At 39.7% G+C, this 27,904-nt stretch overlaps 1 long non-coding RNA gene across 1 annotated transcript in view; it reads left to right on the top strand.

The window, feature by feature from the left end:
• The window catches only part of LOC311582692, a 41,205-nt gene extending 14,038 nt beyond the window's left edge, over nucleotides 1–27,167 (top strand). The window contains exon 3 of the long non-coding RNA XR_014774196.1: nucleotides 27,088–27,167. This is a non-coding gene — a long non-coding RNA (uncharacterized lncRNA). The remainder of the gene's footprint in view (nucleotides 1–27,087) is intronic.
• Nucleotides 27,168–27,904: the final 737 nt, after the last annotated feature.

Here is a 27,904-nt window from a genome sequence, read left to right as displayed (position 1 = left end):
ATGTAACAAATGAAATCCATGTGTGGAACAATGCTGAAAAAGCACCATAATCCAAGGGTCTTCTATGGAGACTATCTAGGACAATGGGACAAAAGATCATGATTAGGTAATAGTGTTCATTTATCCCTCTTGCCTGTCTGAGATCTTTGTTGCATTCTTCCTAATAACCTATTTAGGAGGTAATCATAACTAACAGTGGGTGTTATTTGTTCTTTTCCCACTTTTGGCATACATGTGTGTGCTACACAGGTATATGTATGTATGCACATGTGTGAGCACACATGCATACATGTGTATATACATCATGTAGAAGAATTCCATTATTCTCAGTGAGACAGGGTCTCTCAATCAAACCCAGAGCTTGCCAGTATGGCTGATGTGGCTAACTAGCTTGCTCCAGGTACCCCCTGTCTTTGTCTTCTGGGGTTGAAATTGCAGGTGGGGTGCCATGCCAGCATGAATTAACATGGGTTCTGGGGGCCCAAACTCAAGTCTTTATATGTGTGAGGCAATTGAGCCATCTTCTTACACCAAGCAGGTGAATTTTAAGTGTTAGTATTTCATGTTTAGATACCTAGGTAGAAATATATCCAGATTTTAGATAGAGGTTTATTTTTTTTTTTAACTATTTTTAATTCTCAAAAGTTCCTGTGCATATGTGCCCATGTGTGAGTATACCCGAATGCAGGCAGGTATCTTTAGAGTTCAAAAAGTGATATTTGGCTGGAGTTATAAGGCAGTTGTAAGCTATCCAAACTGGGTGCTGGAATTAAACTTCAGTACTGTGCAAGAGCAATAAGAGCCCTTAACCACAGAGTCATGTCTCTGGCTATCGATATTTCTTATTAATGATTTTCTAACAATGATTTTAAAGTTCCAGTATGCCTACAAATAACTGGAGGGTCTAGATGATTTAACAATGTGAACTTCTGGATCCACCACCCAACAAACTCTTAACTTATTGGGTTTGGTTGTATGGTCTCCAGAAAATAGATTTGACTTTGGCCAGGCTTTTTTTTTTTTTTTTTTTTTTTTACTATCAAGAGGAGCTGCAGACTTCTCAGTGTTGTAGAGATTGACAAAGACCCTGGAGATGCTCCCAAGAAGAACATCAGAAATAGTTAGAGTAATGGAAGGATTGATTAGAGGTATTTGCTGGGTTTAAAGGATCTAACTGTGCCTAATCCTTAAAGCTTGGCTCAGCAACAGCTAATGGGAGATGTAGTAATGCTATACAAATATTTGAACAGCATAAACATCAAAGATGGAGGGAAAATTATTTAGTTTGTTAGAAGACAGTATGAATAAGAGTAGCTAAAAATGACCTCCAGGCTAAAAGGAGGATTAGCTACTGAAAGCTAAGTGATTAGGTTTCAGAGCAGACTCTTCACCGAAGTGATAAATCAATAGACATAAACGTGTAAAGACATTGATCAACAAATGAGTTCATTTCATTTATCTTTTAAAGGCCAGGGAAGGATCGACTCAGTTTACTCTGCTCTCCAGCTTCACTAGGCAGCGCTCACTTGGCTCTCATTCGTTCTTCCACTTGGTCTTGTTAGGGTCTAAGCCCTTTGACTTTTCTCTGGAGACATCATTAAATTAGCCAATGTTGATTCTTCAAACTGGAAGATGACTCTCCCCTTCTTTTACTTAATTCAAATGCTCATTAAGCTTTTACTGTCATCTTTTAAGTATTTCTTTTTAAAAATTTTTTATTAATTTATTCTTATTACATCTCAATGGTTATCCCATCCCTTGTATCCTCCCATTTTTCCCTCCCTCCCATTTTCCCCTTATTCCCCTCCCCTATGACTGTTCCTGAGGGGGATTACCTCCCCTTGTATATGCTCATAGGGTATCAAGTCTCTTCTTGGTAACCTGCTGTCCTTCCTCTGAGTGCCACCAGGTCTCCCCCTCCAGGGGACATGGTCAAATGTGAGGCACCAGAGTACATGTGAAAGTCATACTCCACTTTCCACTCAACTGTGGAGTATCTCTTAAGGCACTAGTCTAGGTCCTGGGTAAGAAACTGGGCCTATGTTCTTAGGGTGTTGATACTCTAAAGCATTGCTGTGGCTCCCAACTCCCCATGTTCCTAACTGGCACTGGTTGAAGGATTTGTCTATCTTTGTCCCATCAGGGAGGGTCAAACAGTCCTTCATTTTGAACTAACCTACAAGGCAGGCCACAAGGACAAATAGAGCTACAGAGCTTAGTAAGCATGACCCTTGCCCCAGTTGCTGTTCTTACCCACACTTACTTACCATCACTTCCTTTATTATCATCTCAGCCGATTCTTCCTCGGACTCAGCAAGTACTCTCTTGTATTTTCATTACACCACCACAGAAGGACCTTCAGGTAAGCAGGCTGGGCTGCATGCTGCCCTCCTAGCTGGCGGCTGTGGAGCAGACAGAGAGGAAAAGATGACTGTCAGGTGACGGCAGAAGCCAAGAAATACTAATACAGAAATACAGTACTATCTCTTGCAGCAACAACCACCACAACAACAGCAACACATGACATGTTTTTTACTGCTTTCTGGGCTTCTTTTTCCCTTTCCCGTGTTTGTAATTGTTTGTGACTGTCTTTCAAGGTTGATTGTCACTTATACATGCGTGTGCATGCACACACACACATGCAGGCATATATCATAACTACTTACTTTCAGCCATGTACAAGTCCTACAAAGTGATTTGAAATTCATCAGGGATCTGGCAGCTCTTCAAATAATGTCCCCCAAGAACGTCCCCAGACTTGATCCTCTTCTCCTTGGCTCTTGGCTACTTCTTCTCCATCCATGTGAACCTGGGGCTCTTTTTTGTCGTTGCTTACTGGGCCACAGCCCTGATACCTTGCACAAATAATTTCCTTTAAATTTCTTTCTTATTCGTATTACATCTCAACTATTATCCCATCCCTTGTATCCTCCCATTCCTCCCTCCCTCCTGTTTTCCCCCTACTCCCCTCCCCTATAACTGTGATGGAGGGGGACCTCCCCCCTGTATATGCTAAGAGGGTATCAAGTCTCTTCTTGGTAACCTGCTATCCTTCCTCTGAGTGCCACCAGGCCTCCCCATCCAGGGGACGTGGTCAAACATGGGGCACCAGAGTTCACATGAAAGTCAGTCCCCACTCTCCACTCAACTGTGGAGAATGTCCTGTCCATTGGCTGGATCTGGGTAGGGGTTCGAAGTTTACTGCCTGTATTGTCCTTAAATTTTCATCGTTACAACCTATGACCCTCCAGTCTCCCACAGCCAGCAAAAATTTGGCCTGTATCATTTAGAGATCTGCCATTTCTGATTTCTGGATGTCCTTTCTTGTGGAGAGGCAAAATAACCTGGGGCATAATTGTTGGACTTTGGGATTAAAAAGGAAGTTTTAAAAGATGTTTCCTGTCTTGAACTTAGACCCATGATAATCTTGACTGAATGGAAGTGCTGATCTATCTTTTGTGAAAGGATACATGCAGATGTTTTGTAGTTGTGAATGATGTGTATGCAGCCTTCCTTGGCTCTCCATTCTTGAATACTTTGATAAGTTACACTGGAAGGAAAACATTTGGTACTAAGTGTAAAGTCTGTACTATACAATGCACTGCCATAGCCCCAAGGTGCACACAGTAATCAAGCGCCTGAGAGTCAATTATTTTGAACTGAGATGAGCTATTAAGTGTAAAATATACACTGTATTAAAACAATATTTAATAGGAAGAACGTATGTAAGAATATTATTGATAAGTTTTGTGCTACTTTCCCAGCAAAATAATATTTTGGAAACATTGGGGTGAAATTGTCTCAGTGATAGTAGCTCATTTTCTGTGGCTACTGGACAATTTAAATTATGCATGCACTTACAGACATTTCTATGGCAAAGTGTTGTACTGGAGAAAAGATATCTAAAAATATGTGCTTTTAATTAATGACACATCACAGTCCTACAGCTCCTTTATTTGTATTTTTCCTGGGCTGCTTATGTCTACCATTTAAACTAGTTTAGAATTAAGCCATCAACCTTGCTTTAAAAACATCTGGCATGCAACACCCTGACATCATTATTTTTCTGTCAAGGCCATGTTGCTATAGGAGCAAAGTTATGGTACAATAAAGCATAACTTGAGCTAATAACTTGTATATGAAAATAGTTATATCTTCATTGTGCAAGCCACAAGGCACCTATACAGTTTCATTGCAAACACTAATCCCTTTTATAATGATGCTTTCTCATTCATTTGGCATGCTTTTATTATTATTATTAATACAACAGTGAACTTTCTCTATATATCAGAACACAAGCATCCATTTTAGATAATCAAACTTATAAATCTTGTAACTGCTTTACATATAGGCAATTAAGTCCCCTTCTTTAGACTCTCAGTAAACCAGATGGTGCAAAAAAGGATGGCCAGCTATCGTTACAGTGTGTTTGACAGTCACAGGAGCTGAAGAGAGTAGTGAGAGGCACACGTGATTCAGTTGCCCAACATGCTCATTTTAAACAATAGGAAATGTTTCTAATTATTGAAATGTCCTCTTCATCAGCCATATCAAGTTGTTCAGCATCTTTCAGTGGGATTCTTCTTCACATATAAGCAGACTCTTTTATAGGTCTGCTGCTCCAGTTAGATGAATGATTTTTAAATATGAAGTATTCTAATGACATTTCATACTGTCTATAAGTTTTGTTTTCTTTGTAGCACACCAGTCCATTGTTGTTGGTGTTGGGGTATGTGTGTGTATGTATGTGTGTCAGAGAGAGAGAGAGAGAGAGAGAGAGAGAGAGAGAGAGAGAGAGAGAGAGAGAGAAAACGCAACAGGAAAATTGTTTCCATGGGTGGTTTTTATATTTTCATTAACAGTTTTTTTGCTTTACATAAATGCGTGTGCAAATATGAAGGTTTCATCATCATATTTGTATTCAAAGGTTAAACCATATCTAACCACTCTATAGGTTTTCCATGAATTCACTCAAATAAATTCAGAACCCCTGGTGAAGAACATGGCTGAAGACAATAGGGCAGAATCACTGGAAATTGTTTAAATCTGGTAAAATTAAGGTCCCAGTAAAACACAGACCTTTAAATAATGTAATATTTTAAAATAAAAATTCTGGATTTCTAATCATATTTTGATTGTTGTCATGTAACTATATGTTGCATGACTGCTTGTATCACTGTCAATAAAATGTATAGTTAATAAAGATAGGGACATGGTGTGTGTGTGTGTGTGTGTGTGTGTGTGTGTGTGTGTGTGTATGTGTGTGTATGTGTTTGTGTGTGTGTGTGTGTGTGTGTGTATGTGTGTGTATGTGTTTGTGTGTGTGTGTATGTGTTTGTGTGTGTGTATGTGCGTGTATGTGTTTGTGTGTGTGTGTATGTGTGTGTATGTGTGTGTGTGTATGTGCATGTATGTGTGTGTATGTGTGTGTGTGTATGTGTGTGTGTGTGCGCGTGTATGTGTGTGTGTATGTGTGTGTGTGTGTGTGTGTGTGTGCATGTCTCTGTGTCCATGAGTGTGGTGTATTCCTAGTGAACTCCTAGTATCTAGGTTTTACCATGATTCTCTTTTTTTTTTTTTTTTTTTGAGAGACAGAGTTTCTCTGTGTAGCCTTGGCTGGGCTGGACTCACTTTGTAGACCAGGCTGGCCTCGAACTCACAGTGATCCACCTGCCTCTGCCTCCCAAGTGCTGGGACCATGATTCTTGATGACTTTTTCAGACATCCTTACTTTTCCTCCTCCTCTCCTTTTTTTCTGTGCTTATTTCTCTTTCCCCTCCTTAGCTAACCTCTCATCTGCCCATTTTCTCCTTCAGATCACTTTTACCCTCATATCACCCTCTCTATTGCTCCCCCTTAACACCCCTACAATGGTCCCCTTTAACTTTCCTGCTTCCCGAATCACTTCGGGTTGTATACTCAATCTAAACATGAGGAGCTAGGAACATCAGATGAGAAAGAACATGTGACATTTGCCTTCTGGTTGTGGGTTTCGTCGTCACTCAATAGGCTATCCTTAGTTTCACCTATTTACCTTCAAATTTCACAATTTAATTTTTTTGTTAACAGCTGAATAGTATCCCATGGTGTCTGTGAGTCTCTGTGTGACGGAGCTTCTTCCATCTTCTCTGTCAATGCAGGGCTTGGGGGAGAAAACATAGAACCATCAGGGAGAGGAGAGGTTGTTTTGTTATTTACCTCCAGCTTGCATCGGCCTTGGTTGGCATAATTCTCTGTAGGAAACTGAACTTCATTTTGGCCTGTTTTTTTTTTTCCAGACAAGAAAGCAGGAGCACATTCAGTGGATTCTTTCTTACCCATGCAGTACAGGCCAGCTAGCAGAGGTTATCCACATTCTTGGCCTGTGGATTAAAGTAACTTCAGGTGAGCTTTTGTCACCAACTTTTATCTTTTCTGTTGTCCTAGGGAAGTATGTTAAGGAGACTCAGGCAAATGGAACTATTTTGCTTCTGTTCATCATGGTGATTCAATGACATGCTCTTCCTTTTCCACTTACCCTTTGTGTCTCTTTTTTTTTTTTACAGATTTTTAAAAATTTATTCTTGTTACATCTCAATGATTATCCCATTCCTAGCATCCTCCCATTCTTCCCTTCCTCCCATTTTCCCCTTATTCCCCTCCCCTATGGCTGTTCCTGAGGGGGATTTCCTCCCCCTGTATATGCTCATAGGGTATCAAGTCTCTTCTTGGTAACCTGCTGTCCTTCCTCTGAGTGCCACCAGGTCTCCCCTTCCAGGGGACATGGTCAAATGTGAGGCACCAGAGTACGTGAGAAAGTCATACCCCACTCTCCTCTCAACTGTGGAGAATGTTCTGACCATTGGCTAGATCTGGGTAGGGGTTTAAAGTTTACTGCCTGTATTGTCCTTGGCTGGTGCCTCTTCTCTTACATGCCTTGATCCAACCTTAACTTCATGGCCAATTTCCAAAAAAGGTCTTTAGAAAAGATTACTGACACACAACGCTGGAGTCCTGCACTTGTTTCCCTGCTCTCAGCTTTGAATTGTTCGGCTCAGATATTTTAGAATATAGCCTGTAGCCAGTCAGCTCTCAGAATAATATCAAACCACTTTTTTTTTACTCTGTTTTAATTTAATTGCACAGTACGTAGTACAATGAACTTGGAAACCAGGTTGGAAAAAATTAGAGTAATGGAGGCAGACAGTGCATTTCCGTATGTGTTTTGCCTTATACATTTTAGTTTTTCTGATTGGCTTCATTTTGGCTAAGAAAAATATGATCCACCATAAATGGGTTTCAGTGTTTAACATCAACTGCGACTGCCTGAGATGGTGTTCAGTAATTACAGCCTTGTGGTTTCTGGGAGATTCCATCCCCATCAGACCGGCTGTCTCATGTCCGCATTTGTAACACTGTTCATTATATTCAACCCAGTGCCATCACTCTAGAGCCTTCAAAGGTGTTCTGGAGGCTACCTTACTGTAGGACATGGATAATGAAATAGCTATATGTGACTTGTATTATAATTGCCTCACCTAACCCCCGTTTAGCTTGAAAAGTAGACTTAATAAAAACAGGAGTGAAAGGCATTTTATGTTTTTAATAAGGAGTCTCACATGGTATTACCTGCTGTTTTTCATTGTGCGTCCCGTTTCCTGGTTTTCCTTTGAGGTACATGACAGAAGAAAGCCAAGCACATCTCTTAATCTTAAGGCTCTTTAAGAATCTATTGCAGTAATCTACCAAAATCGATCGATAACTCCAAGCTAACAGGATGACTTCTAGAGTACATATGTGTGCTTATAGTGTCAGACAGACCTGCTCCCTGCAAAGTGAAGGCCCCCATGTCTAAGAGAGCAAAGGATTCCACTGTATAATAATTTAATGTTCTGTTTGCAAAAGGTAATTATAAAACTCTCATTCCATCTCCTGCTCCGATGGGCTCAGGATGAATTTAAAATGGATTAAGAGGAAATGGATAAGACGTTCTGTATTGCTGAACCCTGCCCGGTGTCATGATATGCAAACAGTGAGCAGAGCTCGGAAGCGACTAAATACACACTGACGAGATGACAGGGCTCAGACGCGAGAACGCCTGGATCTGCCGCAGAAAAGGGCTCCTAAAAATAGTGCTAACAATTTACAGAAGAGGAAAAAATCTGACTGTGGTGTAAAAATCTTTGAAGGTAGAGCTGCTTGGAGCTGCATGCTCTAAACATATTCACGATGTTATGTTTGGCGAGCCACATTTATTTTCTGTACATTCATCTCAAATAAAAAAAGGGAAATGGCATCTATAGACCTGTAGTGATAGAAAAAGACCAGACTGGCAATCAGAAGGTGATGCTTTACCACTAATTAGCCCAGTGACATTTAGCCCGGCAAAGTATTTTCCTAGGCATGGTGTGTAAACTGGGTAAATGGTCTACGAAACTGGGCACAGCCTTTATCTTCTAAATGGTGTGTGTGTGTGTGTGTGTGTGTGTGTGTGTGTGTGTGTGTGTGTGTGTGTGTTTTGTGGGTAAGGTTGAATTTTTAGAAATTCACCTAATTCTAACTAGATTTAGATGCAAAATTGCTCAAATTTAATGATCACATTCATTCTTTTTAAAAAGACAATTTTTTTTTTATTTTAAGGGTATGAACCTGTATCTGTGTATTTATACTGTGCACATGCCCAGTGCCTTTTGAGGCCAAAAGGGAGCATTGAATTCTCTGCTTCTGGAGTCACAGGTGGTTGTAATCTGTCCTACGTGGGTGTTGGCAATCCAACCTGGGTTCTTTGCAAGAGCAGTGCATCCTCTTAACCACTGCGCCATCTCTTAAGGCTTGCTTTCATGTCATTTGGTCCCTCTTTTTGTCTTTTAGATCATTAGCTATTTCTAATTCATTCACATTATACAAGTTGAATAACACAGAGATGTAGAAAGAAAACATTTATAGTAAAAAAAAATGTGCCCTTAGCCTTACAGAATCATACTATGTGATGCAATGATCAATTACATCAATATATGCATCATGATGCTTGCACTGTACTTTGAATGTATGCTTACACATTGGGTTTTCTTAGAATAGTTTACTTGATATAGTTACCCTTCTTCTGCATTTAGTAATGCTCCATGAGGGTAGACTAGATGTGGTCCCTTAATTCTGGCCATGCTAAACATATTGTTTATAGCTGCAAAGTGGAATGGTTGCAAATGACTTTTTGTTCACACTCAAAACATTACTACCCATCCATTTAAAGAAAATGCTTGTCAACCTCTTTCAACATATGTTGCTCCCTGTTAGTTACTTCTCTTGTGGCTATTAAAACAATAGCATGATAAAAGGCAGCTCTAAGGAAGGAAGGATTTTTCCTGGCTCCTGATTTGAGGTTACAGAGCAGGTTAGGGGGCAGGAGCGTGAGGCCACTGGTCGTGTTGAATGCAAAATCAGGCAGTACAGAGAGAGAGAGAGAGAGAGAGAGAGAGAGAGAGAAACACAGCTGTCCTGCTTACTTTTCCTTTTTATTCAGGCTGGAACCTGAGCTAGGCTCTTGGAATGATCCCACCTACAGTTTAATCTAGAAAGTCCCTAATAAAATGCCCACATGTTTGTCTCTGAGATAATTCTAGATCTTGCCAAGTTGACAACCAATATTAGTGTTAGCATGGCTTGCTTTCCTTTCTTTAAAGAGACACACAATATTCAAGAGAATGGACATGTCACTGGGTCCACTCTCTTGGCTCAGATGCTTAAGATTTCAGTGGAGATCAGGTGCTATCAGATCCAGGGAGCAAGATGGCCTCTTCAGGGCCTGAGGCTTCCTTCTTTGTTAGCTTCATTCTCAGGCTCTGTTCCCTCATTTGTCACCATCAGTTCTGGTCTTAATGTGTTTTTTTTGTTTTTGTTTTTGTTTTTGTTTTTGTTTTGTTTTTTGTGATGGTAAGAGGACTTTCTTTTTTTCTTTTCTCCAACTGCAGACAGAAACTACAGTAGTCTAGTGGCCAGGTTTAGATGACACAATCTTTTTGGTTTCTGAAGTGTGAAGCTTTAGTAGAATATTTTTTTGGGTCGTCCTGAAGCAAACATACTTCCTCAGACCCTTTTGCAGTTGGTTAGAGGGGAGCGAATGATAGAAGGATGACGGATGTCCCTGTAAGCAGATATTTCCAGCCATGGCTTTCCTGTGCTGGAGTTCTGGAATTTAGACCTTGGCTTCTGTATTGCTGCACACTCACCAAAGAGGCTTTTCTATCTAATCAGAAAGTTTATCTGCTACGTTACGTTTCCTAGACCTGGCACCATCACAGTGGTGATTCCTAAAGTTTAGTAATCGAATGTCCTTTCATAGTTGTTATTTGTTATATTTTTTTAATTCTCATATGACATGGCACCCAGTAGCACATCCTGTCTCTTCTAGTGTGTTGTTTCTTATTTCGGTAAAAGGTCTGAGCACTTTAGATATGCTAACCCTGCTCGTACACACTGTTTGTGAGAAGTATTTTTCATCAATTGTCTACTGACTTTATAGAACCTTTTGTTCATTAAGAAATGACTATGTGTTCAACAGCATGAAGGAGTCATTTCTAAGTGAATAAACAAGTCTAAGTCTTGTTGACAGGGAAGATTTAGGTAAAAGCATTGTTGAAAATTAGGTTCTTCTTCATGAATATGTTTTAAGTGGTCATCAGAAGAAATTACATTATTTAAAGAGTATGAAAGACCAACAGCCAAGTTTCTATGTGCTTTTGCTGTGTGACCTTTTCTTTGGAGGTGTGAATAATGTTTTTACACAACAATTAAAAATAAATTTGATAAAAATTAAGTAACAATAAGCACAACAAAAAAGCAAAGATACTGTAGCTTTTGGAGGTGACAGATGTGTTTATTGTTAAGGTCAAGGGTGGTATCAAAGGTGTATACATACATTGCATATGTTAGTAACATAAAAAAAAAGGACTCTAATTAAAGATTCAAGATACATGAACACTTAGAACATCAGTTTACAGATGTTGCTTGTAATGATATGTATTTTTCATAATCATATTAAAAGACAGTTCATCTTATTTTTTTCATGTACAAAGGACAAAACAGTATGCATGTGTGCTAATATGTGTATTTGTGCATAATGGGACTTGTTTGTATCATAATTTTAAAAGTATAATTAAAGCAGTTTTGTGTGTTTAGTAGATTCACAATAAAGCTTGCACGGAAAAGCAGCAGACAAAAAGGAATTGGTTCACACTATTTTCTTCTTTAAAATCCCAAATATGAAACTTTAACATAGTTTTAATTATCCATCAACACAATTTTCTGTTAGATAATAATCACAGAGATGCAAGGTAGCACTGTTTTAAAGTGGTGCCTGGCCATAGCTTTTATTTTTAGACATTAAAATACAATTACATCATTTTATCCATTTCTTCTTCTAACCCCTCCCATGTGTCTTCCTGTTGCTCTCTTTCTCAAATTCATAACCCCCAATTTAAATTGTTGTGAATATATATGTATATGTATTAGATACACACATATATAATATATGTGTACATTGTACACATGTAAAATATATGTAAGTATACACACACACACATATATATATGTTCCTACATATATAAATATAACCCATTCAATCTGCATAATGCTAGTGTATGTACATCTTCAGGATATTGGATAGTCAGTTGGTGTGCTTTTCCCTGGAAGACTCTCTCTGCCACTCTTAGCCTTCCTTGGTTGCCTACAGTTCCTAGCCTAGGGTTGGGACCTCTTGAGGCTGTCCCTTTTCTGTTAGCATGTGTCCTATAGGTTAGTGTGCCATGTTGGTCATTCTTGCAGTTCATAGGTGCCATAGGTGGTAGGACTGTTGGTTGCTTTCCTCACTTGGAAGTTGGCGTGGCACCTTTTGGTACCATGAATAGTCCTTAAAGAGGACTTTTAGGTCAGATCCAGCTTAGATCCTCCAGGCCCTGTGTCCCAAGTACATGGTGTCTTCAGCCATAGGGAGTTTCTGTCAACTTCTGGGTGAGCAACAACAATAGCCTACAGTGCTTTAGGCATCTCTTGAACATCTTGATAAAAAAAACTCAGAAGGGGGCTACTCATGTTTGGTGTTGATGTTTTTGCTAGATAATCTATGGCTTTTTGTGGGGAGCATTTTGTGTCAGCTCAGATGGGAAAATTTAATTTAAATGATTTTATTTATATGTATATACAAACCTATATGTATTTATATACTATTAGCTAAATAGATAAAAATATGATTCCTGCTATTCAACTATTTCTCCCTGAGGTGCTAGGCATTAACGTATAGCCCCATATATGCTAGGCAAATGCTCTACCACTGAGCTATAGTTTAGGCAACTACCTGTAGGTTTTTAAATAACCACACAACAACTTTTCTGAAACCAATTAAAGCATTAAAAAAGTCTGTATCATCTTCCTTACCCATTTTTGCAGTTCATAAAGCAGTCTTGCCAATCACAAACCCGCCAAGCTGGACACAAGGTAGTTAGCTCCAAGTCTGCGTCTGCAGCCAGCATTTCTTTTCCTAATGAGTGAGATGTAACGTATCTGTTATTTCTTGTGATGAGCAAATATCATGTATGGTTAGTACGGTATCTTATAAAGGAAGAATTAGTAAATAAACATGATCAGTCTCAAACTTTGAGAAATGAATCATGAGGCATTTGCTAAGTGTGCATATGTTTCTGGTACTTTCCACCTGAGCGTTCCACAGTGTCTTCCTCAGGGTCAGAGGAGCACAGCCTCTGCATTTAAAGTACTTGCTGCCAGTGTCAGTAAAGTGGGAATTCTGGTGTTTAGAATGTTGAAGCGAGACAAACTAATCCTTGACTATAATAGATTTGTCTAACTTTCCCTCTTCTGGTTGAAAAACAGTAGTAACAAATACACGAGACCCTCTCTTCCTTCTGTGTAATTTAACTCAAGATCTTAGCTGTCCTCAGGGGGAAACAGATGAGGAAATAGAAGGACAGGACTCCAAACCAGTAAATGGAAGAGGCAAGCAGCCTCCCTCCAGGGCTATTCTAATCTGGGCATCCTTGCTGCCTTACAAGTTACTGCCTGTGCTGCTGTGGCTTGGTGTTTTTAAGATCGTCCCTCCCGCCCCCATCCCTCCAACACACCTTCATTCAACGTAGCATCCTGTGTCAGTGAGTAAATTCACCTCCACCCTGGCCTACTTCAGAGACTGCAGACCTGCAACGTGAGAACCCGCCACAGTACACACACCCTCCTCCCAACTGCTACGCTGTTGGCAGCCTGAGCCTTCATATTTAGCCCCACCTGTTTTCCCTTATTCTGCTCACAGTGGGGATGAAAAGCAGCTGAGGTTCTATTTTCGTGTATTAATTGGTCCCATTACTCGGAAACCTTTTAAAAATAGAGCTCCCTCCTATCCAAGTTTAGCGATCTGTTCATTTCTTTCTCAGTCCAGCCCCTTTCCTCAGGCGCAGGCTTCACCTTCCAGTGTGCCCTAGTGCCTCTGGGGAGCCCAGGATGGGCCAAAAGCTTCAAAGTGAGGTCTGCACAGACAGAGAGTGGGGAAACAGGGCCCCCCTCAGCCCGAGTCTCTGCAGACCCAGGTCTGCTGTTCACATGCTCCTTTTACTCCATCCTCTGGGCAGGGTGTTGTTTACTGCTTCCTAGAGTGGCTGTTCTTGGTCCCCATTCCTCTGCAGACTGTGCAATCGCTGCCCAGGTTGTGTTCTGCCTCTTGTTGGAGAGGTTACTAGCAGGGCACACTCCAAAGATAGGAGCCGCAACTACGTATTGATGTCGAAGGCATGCTGCTGAATTCAGACTCAGGATTGTTGTTGTTGTTGTTGTGATTTTCCCACGTGAAAAATATGGGTCTTATCCATGGCCTTGAATTGTACTTTGTCGATGCCGTCCCTGACCAGCAGGAAAGACACCAACACCGGGAACTCTTCTTGCAGCAGTTTATTCAAGAACTTTGACTACCGGAGTGACCCCGGGAAAAGCTCCCACAGAACCTTTATAGTGTGCCTGGTCCTATCAGAGACTGCCATGTTGTCGGTGCGTTTGGATCACACCACCTCACGCTATGCCTTCAGGCATACGCATAAGGGGCTCACTCAAGGGCACATTGCACCGGGGAAGCAGCAGGGGGCGCTGCTATCTGTGGCTCTCCACAGAGTACTTCTCCAAGAGCCAACACTTCTTTACTTTAAAAAACTTATTTTTATTTATGCATGTCTATGGTGAGTAGATGCCATGCTTATGTGGGTGCCTGCAGAGGCCAGAAGAGGGTATCGACTCCCCTGCAGCTAGCATTACAGGCTAGTGTGAGCCTGCCTGACTTGGGTGCTGGGACCCAGCTCAGGTCCTCTGGAAGGACAAGAAGTGACCCTAACCACTGAGCTATTTCTCCAGCCCAACCCAACAATGGCTTAAAAGAACTAAAATTGTACAAGTGGATGAAATACTACATTCTGTCTTTGTTGAGAATAAAACAATCAGTCTCACATTATGTCATGTAAAGGCTCTTTTGCAACTAAATTTATACTTCTCTGAGTGAAGGAGGTTTTCAACAACAAAGAATATTCAAAGTAGTGACATAGAAATTTAGAATGCAGTGTGTAGAAGTTTATGTCACTATTTAATTTTTTTTCTTCACACAGAACCATAAGACATTGCACAGACTAAGTAGTTGTAGGTCCCAAGCCAAATAGTATTTTGCGATTTTACATTTATCATTACTGATTCCCATCAATTCGGCTACATTCCATCATTGAAAAATGAGGGTTATATAGTCTCTTTTTCCTTACATCCACATCTCTTGTGGATGAAAGACTTGTAATTTGTAATAACCAGGTGAATAGAAATTAATAAACAGGGCAAGATGTACAGATCTTTTAAAATATTACGGAATGTCCTTTGATAACTAAATTTACTATTTGGCAAGTATCTTATAGCCTTTTGCAAAGGTGTGTGTGTGTGTGTGTGTGTGTGTGTGTGTGTGTGTGTGTGTGCACATACACATGCCACATGTGAGGACAGTGTAGGGGTGTTGTTTATCTCCTTTCACCATGTGGGTCCTGGAGATTAAACTCAGGTCAGAAGGCTTAACACTTATGTGCCCCTATCCACCAAATCTAGGGCCAAATTACTATAACTTTTTTTTTAAAAAAATAGTTTTTGTTATTCTTGTGTGTGTGTGTGTGTGTGTGTGTGTGTGTGTGTGTGTGTGTAACATGGGTGCTGAAAGCTAAATTCAGGTCTTGTGCAAGAGCAGTATGTACCATTGAAGGGATAAATATGCAAGCTCCACACTGTTGGACTGTAAAACAGTATGAGTTGTAATGGTCATAAATGAGCCAGGATGGATAAGCATGTGGGTACTCTCCCTGGGCAGCTGAGTGCAACAGGGGTGGGTGTTTCTATAAGACTATTGCCTTTTCTCCATTCACACTTAATGAACTGGATGTGAGCTTTTGGAGTCTGCTTCTCTTTAGATGAGCTTTAGGTAGCACACTCACTTCCTTCTCATCTTTTTTTTTTTCTTTTTTAAATCTTGTGGCAATGTGTCTCTGGTTTGGCTCTACTTTATTTTGTTACCTGAGGCAGTCAACAGTTAATAACAAATAAATGTGTGGGGCTGACTGAAACTATTTATTTACTCTCTCAAAAAGATTACTGTAATGATTTTTTATGGATTTAATTATGTCTTTTCTCCCAAATAAGCTGGAATCCTAGTCCTCAATATCTTAAGATGTGACTTTATTTGGAGATAAGTCTTTTATATTTTAATCTTTTGTGTATATGTATGCTCTATGTATGTGCATTTGCGCATGCATATGGTGTGTGTGCGCACGTGCGTGTTTGTGCATGTGTGTGCATGCATGTGTGTGTGACAGAGGACAACCTTAAGTGCTGGTCTTTATCTTCAACATTGTTTGAGACAGGGTCTTGTTGCTGTTAGCCTCTCAGTATTCCAGACTAGTTGGTCTGTGGGCTTCTGGGGGATTTTCCTCCTGTCTCTGTGCTGCATCCAATCACTGTAATTACAGACATACTCTACCATGCTAGACTTTGTGAGGGTTTTAGGAATCTCAACTCAAGTCTTCCTGCTTTCAGGTGTGAAAAACCCACTGAGTTATCTCCCTAGCTCTTGAGATAAGGTCTTCACCCAAACTTCCAAGTTAAAATGAGTGTACACTAATCCAATATAAGTGGTATTCTAGGGGAAAAAAAAGGAATTTGGACCCCAAGAAAAAGGAAAAATTTGAACCCCAAGAACCAGGTGGAGTGAATGAAGATGAGGAGATACAATTTCTCCCTCTAGTCAAGGAGAGAATGCTGGGAGAGGCCATCTCTTTTGCAGCCCTCAGAAAGAACCTACACTGTGGACACCTTAATTTTGAACATCCAAATTCCAAAACAAATAGCACAATACATTTGGGTTAAAGCACCTAGTCTGTGGATTTGTCTCATATGATGACCCTGGCAAGCCATGAGAGCAGTTCTCCCCTTCATCAAGTGGGATGTGCCTCAGCCATCAGCCACCTTTGCCAGAGCAGAACTTAGGTTCTGGTTCTGACAGTTACTTGAGATAAAAAGACAGAGTTTTCTAAATTCTCAACAGCAAATATTAAGGTTCTGGAAAGTATAATTGTTCTCTCTCATTATTTCTGAATATGGCAAAAAAAAACCCTCTCATTAGAAATGTTGTTTTCAAAAATGTTAGTGAGCCAATTAATATACACGCTTCTGGGTTTTCCCTGAATTGTGTCAATGAGGCTGACAATGAGCCCAGTGCTCCCACTTTCTGGCTTTCCTGTTTGTTTCAGACCAGGCTGTCAGGTCTATTATTGTATAAGGAAAACAAGAAACAGAAGATGGTCATCACCAGGGTGAGATGAAATCATTGATGAGTATTTGACAGCCCATAATGCTACTCAGATGTTTTGTTTTCTCCCCGGGTGACATGGGCAGGATGGTAATTATAGCATATTTGAAATTATTGCCTACAGGAAAATGACTCATCTTGATCTTCAGAACTTAGATGGGGACCTGGTTATAGATATAGACAAATATCTTTCTGTTTATGGCTTTTCCTGAGTTATGAGCATACCAGATGGAGGCTCGGTTTCTTTAGAAATGTTTACAATGTATTTTTCATTTTAATGAGGTGTCTTGGTAAATTCAAAACTAATATTTTACACTGACACTTGGTATGCAGTGACATGTCATCATGTCACATACAAGCTAGCCAGGACTAAAAGTGAACCACCAGAACCATCCCCCGGTCTCCAAATAGCTATGGACTGAGCATTATGCATGAACAGGCGGAGTCTCTTTGCTGTGTTCTTACCATTTTTTACTGACCTTGTTGGGGCTGAGCACCGCTGCAGGCACCCTTAAATTGATGCCTTGTGACAGCTTCTCAGTTGAGTAGTCAAACAGCCAAATTTACTATAAGTTCTTTTCCTATTCTTTCTGGCCCATTTGCCTGACTAATAATAGTTACTGTTATTTCCTGACTATACTAGTGACAAGGCAGTCACTTTTTATCCAGTGTGTGTGCATATGTGTGTGTGTGTATACACACACACACACACACACACACACACACACACACACATACAACCAAAAGCCATTCAACTTGCGTGAAAAATATTGTCAAGAGAAAAAGAAGTTAAATTGGGCATTTGTTTTAATTACTCATTATGATCAAAAGCCTGACCTCGCTCATGTCCATATTAAGTGCTATTGATGATCAGTGCTAATGTTGATCATTGCAGAACAGTGCTTATCTGATGGTAGAGGTTTCAAGCTGTTTCCCATTTTACAAGCACCTTGCTTTTTAGTTCTAACATGGCTGAACATGGAGTAACCTGGGCTCTTCCAGTGGGTCTCAGCTTCAGAAATTAAGGGGTTTCTATCTCAACCACCTGTAACTCTGTCTGAGAGCATAATAAACAGAAGACACCTACTAAAGGTTTTTCATTCTGTTCTTGTCTCTACATGTTCTAGGTGTATAGGTGGTACCCATTTATTAGACTCTATAATGTCCGTACGATGCCTATGACCATATGTCCAGTTCCTGAGATGATATCTTCAGTTTACATATGATCATATCTTCAGTCTCTGAAATTCCATATGCCAAGTTTCAATACCTTTTGTACAGAATGTTGTAGTTCTCATTGAAGTTTGTCACACTCAGTATTTTCAGGCCAATTTTGACCCATTTCCCCTAAATCTCTTCTTCATCTCTAAGAGTGTCCCCATATTAATAGAATCACCACCCATCCAGTCTCCTAATCAATAAAATCAGGCTCGTCTTCAGTGTCTTTCTTGTATTTCATCAAAATATATTGAGTTTTCCCCTTATATGGTGTTCTCACATCTTGAGCCCCACTGTGGTTGCTTTAGTTTATATTATTAGCTTGTCTTTGGTCAATTGAGATAATGTATCTTATCATTAGCCATGTTCTCTTCTAACTCTTCAACAACACTCTCGCCAGCGTTAACTTTCTATAAGAAATTGAATCAATTCAATGCTCTCAGAATCTGGCAGGTTCTTCCCTCCAGTTAGCAGCCACAGCACTGGTATAGAAGGGCGTCTGCAGACTCAGCTTTAACCAAATCTCGTTCACACCTCCCTCACTATGTTGAGTACAGTTGGTTCCCTTCATGTTACATTCCTTTTTATTCACAGCAGTTCTGCAAATCCTGAGTTCCTCCTCTGCAGAACATCACTACGTGTCCATTTCCCTGCACCAGAAAACCAACAGCCCTGAGATGGCCTTAATGATCTCCCTGTTTATACAGAGCACCATCCAGTGTATGTCTTAGCATTCTCAAAATCTTCTATCACTGTGTTTGTTAACTTGAAAAATGACCTATAGGAGCTTCTTTTGGGGTCTTCCTTGGTCCTGTTTTTCCCCCATTCTCCTGTCTGCCACACAGCTGCCTTCTAGAATGCATAGTTTATTATAGTTTATTATGCCTTGCTCTTTTACGGTTAAAAGGCTGTCCATACATCACCAGGTAAAATTTAGACATCTGGTTCTTGCCATTTCTACCTGCGTGGCCCTCTATTTAATTTTTGAATCCCCTCTTCCAAATGTCAAATATAACACACTTCTTTCAACGTGGACCTTGGCTCCCCTCTTCCTCCTTTACCTCTAGTCTTTGTATGGATTAGTCCTTATCCCTTTTTCTTCCTCTTCACAGGGCTACCTCCTATTTCACTTTTACGTCTTAACTCAGGGCAATCCACTCTGCTTACCCCCCTCTCTCCATCCCTTTCTCTGTCAGGTGCCCTTGCCAGGCACTGGCACAGCATTCCACTTCTCTCTGTCGGATACCAATGATGGTTTACTGGAATCACTGTATTTGGCTTTCTCGTGTTTCCCTCCCAGCTAGACTGTGAGATGATGAAGATGGTCTTGACTGTTGTTGGCAAGTACAATGCCTGGCAGGCAGTGTATATCTGATAAGTAAAGACATAAGGTACTCTAAGAAAATGGCTGAACAAAAGAGTGGACCCATGAGTAATGAAGCTGCATGCTTCCCCAGTCTGAAATTTCTTTCTTCCCTCACCTGCTTGATTCATATACCTTCTTGAAAAACCTGCCATGATGCCATGTTTTATTTTAAAAATCTCACCATTTCCTTTGGTTTTTCCTCCCTTATGCTCTTCCTCCTGTGCTGATTAATTCCTTTATGACTTTGCACTTCTGGTGGCACAAATGTCTAATATAGTTATTGAAATCATTTCTTATATGAACCTCATGAAATAAGGATCTCAAGGACTGATAGCCAACTTGCTCATCTTTGGTTTCCCAGTATCCTTTTGGCAGATTTCAATAGGCGGCAGGTACAGGGCACACAGATGAACGACTGAGTTAGTAGGAGCTCTACACTCTCCTTTTCTGGGTTTTATGTTCTCCCTGCTGCCCTTTTCTCCCTTTCTAATATTTCAGATTTTGCCTCTTTGCTCCACCAAACAAGGCAGATGTGTCTTGCTCACATGACACTCATTCCCTTCCCTGGACCTTTCCCCATCACCTTCACCTAGTCTTCTCATGTGGGCTGTATACCCATACACAAGTGGGATTCCCTACCCATATCAACCCCTATTATGATTACCCATTTACTTAATGTTTTCTTTTACTTTTTAGTCTTTTGTTTATAGATTTAAAAATCTCCCACAATATTTTGTTTCTTTACTTTTGAGGAGATGGTCTGTTTTTAAACAAGTTTTTGTTTTGTTTTGTTCTGTTCATTTTTCGAGGTAGGGCTTCTGTATGTTATCTTGGCCATCCTGGACTTGCTTTGTAGACCAGGCTGGCCTCGAACTCACAGTGATCTGTTTGACTCTGCTTCCCAAGTGCTGGGATTAAAGGCGTGTGCCACCACATCCAGTTATAATCTCCCTAGAGATTCTTGACATTGTCAAGGGTCAGTTGGGTCATGACTTATATAGTTCTAATAGCCTCAAAAACCCATTAGAAAAACTTTTAAAATCATGACTTGTACACTATATGTGCTTCGCTTTACTTTGGCACCCAAGCTGAAACAGCAGCTACCCTTTAGATCATTGCTAATTAGTACCACTGGGGGAAAGAGAGCACCGTGCCCTGTCCATGAGCTTTTAAAACTCTACCTGTAAGTGCCTCTGCTCATCTGTAAAACAAGTCATTTTTTGCCACACCTAACTCCCACGGGTGGAGCAATGTGACATTTCTGTGCACCTGGGAAGAGTGGAAGTCTTTGATGAGCAGCGCTGACAATCACTTAAGACTTCTAATCCCTTTGAAGGTTCATATAGTACTACTGTAGTGCCGCACAGGGCTTTGAACGTACGAAGAATCAGGAAACGCTGACTAACTCTTAGCTTGACCTGCAGAATATTCATTCCACAGTTCTGCCTGGACCTGATTCAGAGTGGTGGTTCTCTTAGAGATGAAACCCAAGCACTAAAAAGACAAGAAAAACGAGCTGCTCCCCATATGCAAAGGCAAAACCACTTTCAGTGCTGTAGCCCTCTCTGAACTTGCCAGTGATAAAGACCTCACTAATAGTGTAGATGAACTTGATATTGTGGCCCTATTTAAAAAGCACTAAATCCTCCCAGCTGGAGATAATTGATGAAATGGCTATCTCACAAAGTTTCTCTGGCTGCCACTAACAATGTTAAATTAGATGACTGGCAGTAGCATTTTGAGGTGCTGGGAGCCATCTGATAGCAGAGAATAGAAAATAGAAACAGATAAAAGCACGAGAATTCTGTAGGCCATTGTGTGAGTTTCCCGAAGTTTACCCTGTACTACCTTAAGAAGTTGAGTTGCTACGATAATGAACATGAAGATGTCCGGTACCGGGGAGTGTGATGTATGTGTGAAAGGATAAACATAGTGTGAACAGAAGTCCATAAGGCTGTTTATCATGTCTTGCCCACTGACAGGTCTCTTAGACCCCAGCAAACGGCAACGACAAAACTGGTACAGGGTGGGAAATATAATATATTTGTAAGAATAAAATGCATAATCCCATTCATTATAAAGTGAGGATGCGTCTTATAAAAGCTCCTAGCCTATAGAGTTGCCATGATGGTTAAACAAGATAGAGAACGTGATAAATGTAGTTCAGGGTCCAACACTCATTAAATGTTAGCTTCTATGATTACTATGTATTTAATCTTATTCTGGCTATTATTTCTTTAAAGATTGTGCTAATTTTTTTTTCAGAGGCTGGAGAACTAAAACTCTATGCTTAATAGTAAAATTAAATCGAGTAAGTGTTTTCCCAAACTGCTATTTTTGACTCATGAATGGATTATGAAACCAGCTTAGTAAGTTTTGGCAAATATTTAATATAAAAAAAATAGAACAAAATGTTGAACGCATTTTGCATTCTAAGAAAAACTATTTTTTTCATTAAAATTTTATTTTGTAAATGTAGCCCTCAGTTTCAGTAATGTGTATGTATACTGTGCTAGAGTGTAAAGCACGTTTCTTACTTTGGATTGTGGATATATGGTCTGAAAGTCATAACTCTAAATCCCCGCATGCGTATCAGGTCTCTGTATTCATGATATTGCAGTTGAGTTTCTCTTGTAGATAATTCCAAGGAATGTCCTTATGAAATGTATTTGATTTATACGAATGTAAAAACACAAACATATGGATAATTTGTTACATGGGGATTTGGGGGCAGAAATATAATAGGAAAAGAAGGTGAAGAAATAGCTCTATGGTTAAACGCTTTCTTTTTCCAGAGGGCCAAGATTCAGCTCATAGCACCCATGCTGTGAGGCTCAGATGCCCCTACACCTACAGATCCAGGGGGTCTGACACCTCTTCTGTTCCTTACAGGCTCCCACCCACCCACATGCACACACACAGACATAAAAAAAATACAAGAATAAATCTTTAAAAAAAAATGGAATGCACTTCTCCTTGTCCCCCTTTTGCCCTCAAATCTGGTATGTACTTTTTCATAACAGTTCAGAATGCAGCACATTCCAACACAAACTCCTGAGCATCCTTTTGAACATCTTCTAAGATTAGCTTGATGCAATCTAGTGATCTGTCCACCTGCTTATATCCTCAGCTCTCATAATTCAATGATCTCTTCATTGCTGCGATTTCAAGCTTTGACTTTTTTTTTTAATTTAAGGATGTCCCAATTGTAAAACAAAAGTTGGCAAATTAGATTTTAAAATGTTTATGTCACAATTGACACCTAAAATTGTTTTCTTTTCTGGGCTCACAAGCTTGAGTGTTCAGATTGCTGTGTTCTTCGGAGTATGAAAGAAAGAACAATGTCCCTCACAGTTGTCCTGGGTTTTGCAAGGCTTCAGAATACTCTGCTCGACCATTGAAGGCATCCTAAAGCATCTTTTGCTTAAAGTATGCATCCTGATCTTGCAAGGTTCTTCACTTAGAACACCTCAGTCCACTGTTGGCAAAATGTGTGTTTTCTTAGCTTTTTCTCAGGAAACTGTTTCCCTTCAACGGTGTCTTTCAGTGTCTGTTTTCTCTTGTGCCTTTCCAACCTACTTGGGTTTGCAAACCACTCCTGTTATTTTCTCATGAAACAAACAAACAATCAAATCGGCAAACAAACCCAGCTTTGAGTCTCAGAGGACCTAACTGCGAGGTCTTGGTGTAGTGCTTGTCTACTGAGTCCTGGTCCTTAGGATCTTGATGGCTTTTCCTTGCTCAGTGTCCATCAGTCTCTCAGTCTTTCTTACCATGTTTCTTGTCTATGGGTTACCCACATACCTAGATCTTCCCTGACTTAGATTAATGCATTTAAGATGCTTCAAATTTATGATGATGCAAAAGTGATATGAATTTGCTAGAAATCATACTCTGATGAATTTTGAATTTGGATCTTTTGTCAGGCTCTAGTGACATGCAGTACAATGCTCTTTTCTAATGCAGGGCAGTAGTGGGCTTAACTTCCCAGAAAACTATTCAATTGTGAGGGTCAACCACAGATGCTTTATGTTATTCCATGTTATTAAACTATAGTATTTAGGACCCTAGGCATTTAAAATGAAGTGTGTACATGTACGTGTGTGTGGGGGGGTAGAGGGAGGACACATGTTGTGCTTGCTATAGCACACTTGTAAATGTCACAGGACAACTGCCAATGGCAGCCTTCTCTTCCCACCTTGTTTGAGGCAGATCCTCTTGTTTTGTCACAGTCTGTGCCTGGTTAGCTTCCCTGAACCTAGTCTCTGACCTTTATCTCACTTCTCATCATAGGAACACTTAGACTGCAAACACACGTTTCTATACCAGGACTTACGTGTGATCTGGGCATCTGAACTTAGGTCTCTGTGCTTGCATGGCAAATGTTTTACATATTGAGCCATATCCCCAACATAAAATGAATTTTGACTTGAGTTATTTTCAGGCCATGATGGCTTTGTATGAACATAACTCAATCTTGGAAGTGGAGGAATATACTGTTAATCATCATCAAATGCCCCAATTTTTTGCCTCCTGTCCTTCACATATTGTTCATAGTCTCTTACCTTATGATGGAGACACTGACTTTGACTTCGTTAGTAACTGTAGCCCTAACCATCACAGTTTTGAGCAGTCCACTCTCTGGCCCTCACTCTTGATATCTTCATGATAGTCATGTTTAAATAATCACTGTTTGATAAAGTTGTTCCCTTCATGTATTTGTCAAATAATATTTGTATCTTATACTTTCTCACATATTCAAACTATTTTAGGTATTATTTATTTATGCTTAATAGATACCATTGTAGTGACTCATAGAGAGCAAAAAACAATGACTGCCTCTTGAGGTCACCTTTTCATCTTTATTGCTCATTCTACCCCTGTTTGTATTTGTGACTCACAAATGGTGTCCATCAGCTTCAGTGATTTTTTTCTTCTATATGTGAAATCTGCCTTCTGTCACTAACTGTCTCTTTTCATCCTTTCCTTGGGCTCTATGTGCTGGAGCTTGAGGCACCTCCATAACCATTGCGGCACTGGAGGACATGTTTGTTTGGTTGATTTATGAGCATTAGGGCCATTACTTTAATGGCTTGTTGCAGCATACACATGTAAACATCACCTGATAAATACTGCTGCTTTTGTAGCAAATTAGAAAATTACCAATTCGTTGTATCATTAAGCATTTTCTGCATGTTTTTGTCCTCTCAAGGAAAACGAGAGAATGTGCACATTTTGCAGTCTCTCCCATTGCTTGTGCATTCAATAATAAAACAAATATTGAAATTCACTAGCTCAGCTATTATTTGGAATAACCAATTATGGGTTCATTGTATTATAGTTATTTTAATAAAATATAATCGGTTCAAAATACTTGGCTTGATCTTTCCATTGAGAAAGGAGATTATTTTTCACTCTGGTAGCTGCATTAATTTGTCTTGCTACTAGAATATAATCAAGAAAATTAATTCCTTTAAGATTTTCTCAAATACCTACTTGTGCAAGTGAAGGTGCTAAGACAGTGGGGATGTTTAAGCAATGACTTCCACTGTTCAGATGCTTGCAGACTAAATGATGAGACAGACCTGAGCCAGTAGTTGACCACAGTGCAAGCATTTGGATTTTGTTTGTTTGTTTTGAGATGAGGTTTCTCTGTGTAAAACTGGCTGTCTTGGATTCGCTTTATAGACAAGGCTGGCCTTGAACTCACAGAGATCTGCCTACCTCTGCCTCCCCTAGTTCTGGGATCACAGTCATGCACTAACTTGTCTACCTGCATTCGGGTTTTAAAAAATACTTGAAATAATAGTCTTTGTAACACCCTGGCTAGTTGTTTGCCAAACTGGTCTCTCTCTTATTTATTTATTTACTTATTGTTATTATTATTTTTTGAGACAGGGTTTCTCTGTGTAATAGCCTTGCCTGTCCTGGAACTCTCTTTGTAGAGCAGGCTGGCCTTGAACCCACAGAAATCTGCCTGCCTCTGTCTCTGGCTGCTGGGATTAAAGGGTGCACCACCACACCTGGGTAATTAGGTCATATTCAATATGTTCAGATTCTTTTTCAATTATGTTTGAATCTATGATTATATTCTGACTAATGACATATAGACAGACATGATGCATCCCATAACACCTCATACAATCTTTTATTCTCTCTCTTATGTCATCTGTTGCCTGGCTGTCTTTGTCCTAGGTTATCTGAAAACTATGTGTTTAAGATGTTTGTTTCACTGTTAGCTTATCTGTGTGAACTGTGAATAATGTTGAAGTAGCCTGTTACCAACTGTTGAACAAGAAGTAAATCTGTGTATATGAGAATGAGATTTTGGCTGGAGAGATGGCTCAGAGGTTAAGAGCACTGACTGTTCTTCCAAAGGTCCTGAGTTCAATTCCCAGCAACCACATGGTAGCTCACAACCATCTATAATGTGATCTGCCTCTTCTGGCCTGCAGGTGTACATGCAGGCAGATTACTGTATACATAATAAAAAAATAAATAATATTCTATTACAAATTCTAAGGAAAAACTAATATGCTGGTGAATTTATAATTTCAATTTGCTAGTCAGATTTTCTGTATTTTCATTTTCTGGGAAAATGATGCTTATTATGTACTTGGGGCATCAGTATTGAAGCTTGGTATAAACTTGGTTGTGCCAATGATGACTATCATGAAATCTCAAGATTTAAAATGAATTGTTTTTTCCAAAGAACTATGGGGAAAGGAAAATGTAGTGAGACCACAGGAGAGTCTAGGGAGTGGATGGGAGCATTTCAGGTGGAGAGAACAATTTCTCAGATGATGTTTCTGGTTCCCAATGTATTAAAAGACCCACAGCAGGGCTTGGTGTTGACTTGGACCTATTTTTGGTTATCCTTATTCAGTGTAAGGAGAGAGGTCATTAATAGCTTCAAGCCAATAACTCAAAGAATGCTTAACTTAGAAAACAAACTTTATTTTTTTTAACATGGCTTTAGCCAATTCTATTTCTCATTCCAGTATCTGGACTTCTGCATACATTTTCATATGATTAAGATGTTGAAACACTTGCCTTTTGGCCTATGACTCTAATTAGATGTTTGAGTGTTGTATATAAGTCGATTTGAAAAGGTGGATGCCCTTAAAGTTGGAAGTTGGAAGTTTTTTGCTATGTGCAATTATTCACTGAATAGCTAAGAGGCTTGGTGGTACTCCCTGGGAGAGAAATGTAATCTTATGTCATTAAATATATGACATTTAATGATGAATGCTTCAAGCATCAAGGAAAACTGGCATCCTTTAAAGTCAGTCAATAACTCCAAATCATGCTACATTATAATTTTATTCATACTTGAGTGACTCTGTGATAAAGCATTTGGCTTCTTTTTGTGAATTTCTAACTGTTTTCTTTTTTGTCACTGACAGGAGAGACATATGTTTTCTTTGTGGCATATTTTTACAGAAGTACATGTGCAAGATTTTTTTTAATATAGAATATATCTGGGAGGGAAGTTTTTAAATTTCTTAGATGTCAAAAATGTTTTGGTTTTATTCTTCCACTTGATTGACAATTAACTGGTTATAGAAAAATTGGCTTCAAATTAATTTTCCCTAAGACTTCCAAGGATTTGTCACATTGTCTTAAGAACTTGGAATTTATGTTTTAGGAAACCTGACCTCAGATTCCAGTACCCACGCTTTAGACGGTCCATTTGTGTTTGTAATCTGAGACTGTAGCAGAATGTTTGTAAGTATGAAAATTTATTCTTTATGCTTGATGCTCAGCTAGCATGAAAAAATTGTTTGTGTGTGTCGAAGAGTATGGCCATTATCTCGCCTTATTATGATCTTTTTTTTTCTCATTTGTCAATTGTATTTTAGATTTTCTGACTCAAATGATAACTTGAGTGGTCACCATGTGTCTGAGAGAAGTGACCTTTTCTTTCTGTTGTTTTGAGACTATTGCAGAGATCCTGAGTTACCGTAGGCCCTCACGTCTCTTTCAGTGACTCTTCTAGGCAAAACCATCTTTTGTTAATGACTGGGCAAAAATTCTGCTCCCAGCCATCTTCTTTCGAAGGTGGAGGCAGGTGCCTTGGCTTAGCTGTTCTGCAGGCTTTGCTCTGTTGCTCCTCCTGGTTTCCCATCAAGAAGTGCCTCTTGTTCTTTATATTTATGCCCCTATATATAAAGCCCTTTTAGAAACTTTATAAAAAGATTACACCATCTTCAATACTCATTTTGGGCTTTGGATATCTTTAGTCTATTTTCCAATGAATATACCCTAACATGCTAAGCTCCTTTATTAATTTCCTATTGCAGAGAAACAAAACATCAAATCTCAGGAGTTAGGGAACAACACTTACTTTTACAGTGTTTCTAGACCAGAATTTGGATCTCTTGGGCAGTAGAGGACTTGCCTAGCAAACACATCTTTCCCCCATTACACAAACACAGCTGATTCCTAATTGTTACCAAAATTAA

The sequence above is a fragment of the Acomys minous genome (assembly GCF_964271855.1).
Source record: "Acomys minous genome assembly, chromosome: 14".
Lineage (NCBI taxonomy): Eukaryota > Metazoa > Chordata > Mammalia > Rodentia > Muridae > Acomys > Acomys minous.
The sequence above is the reverse complement of the archived record's forward strand: the minus strand, read 5'-3'. Positions and strand labels throughout refer to the sequence as shown.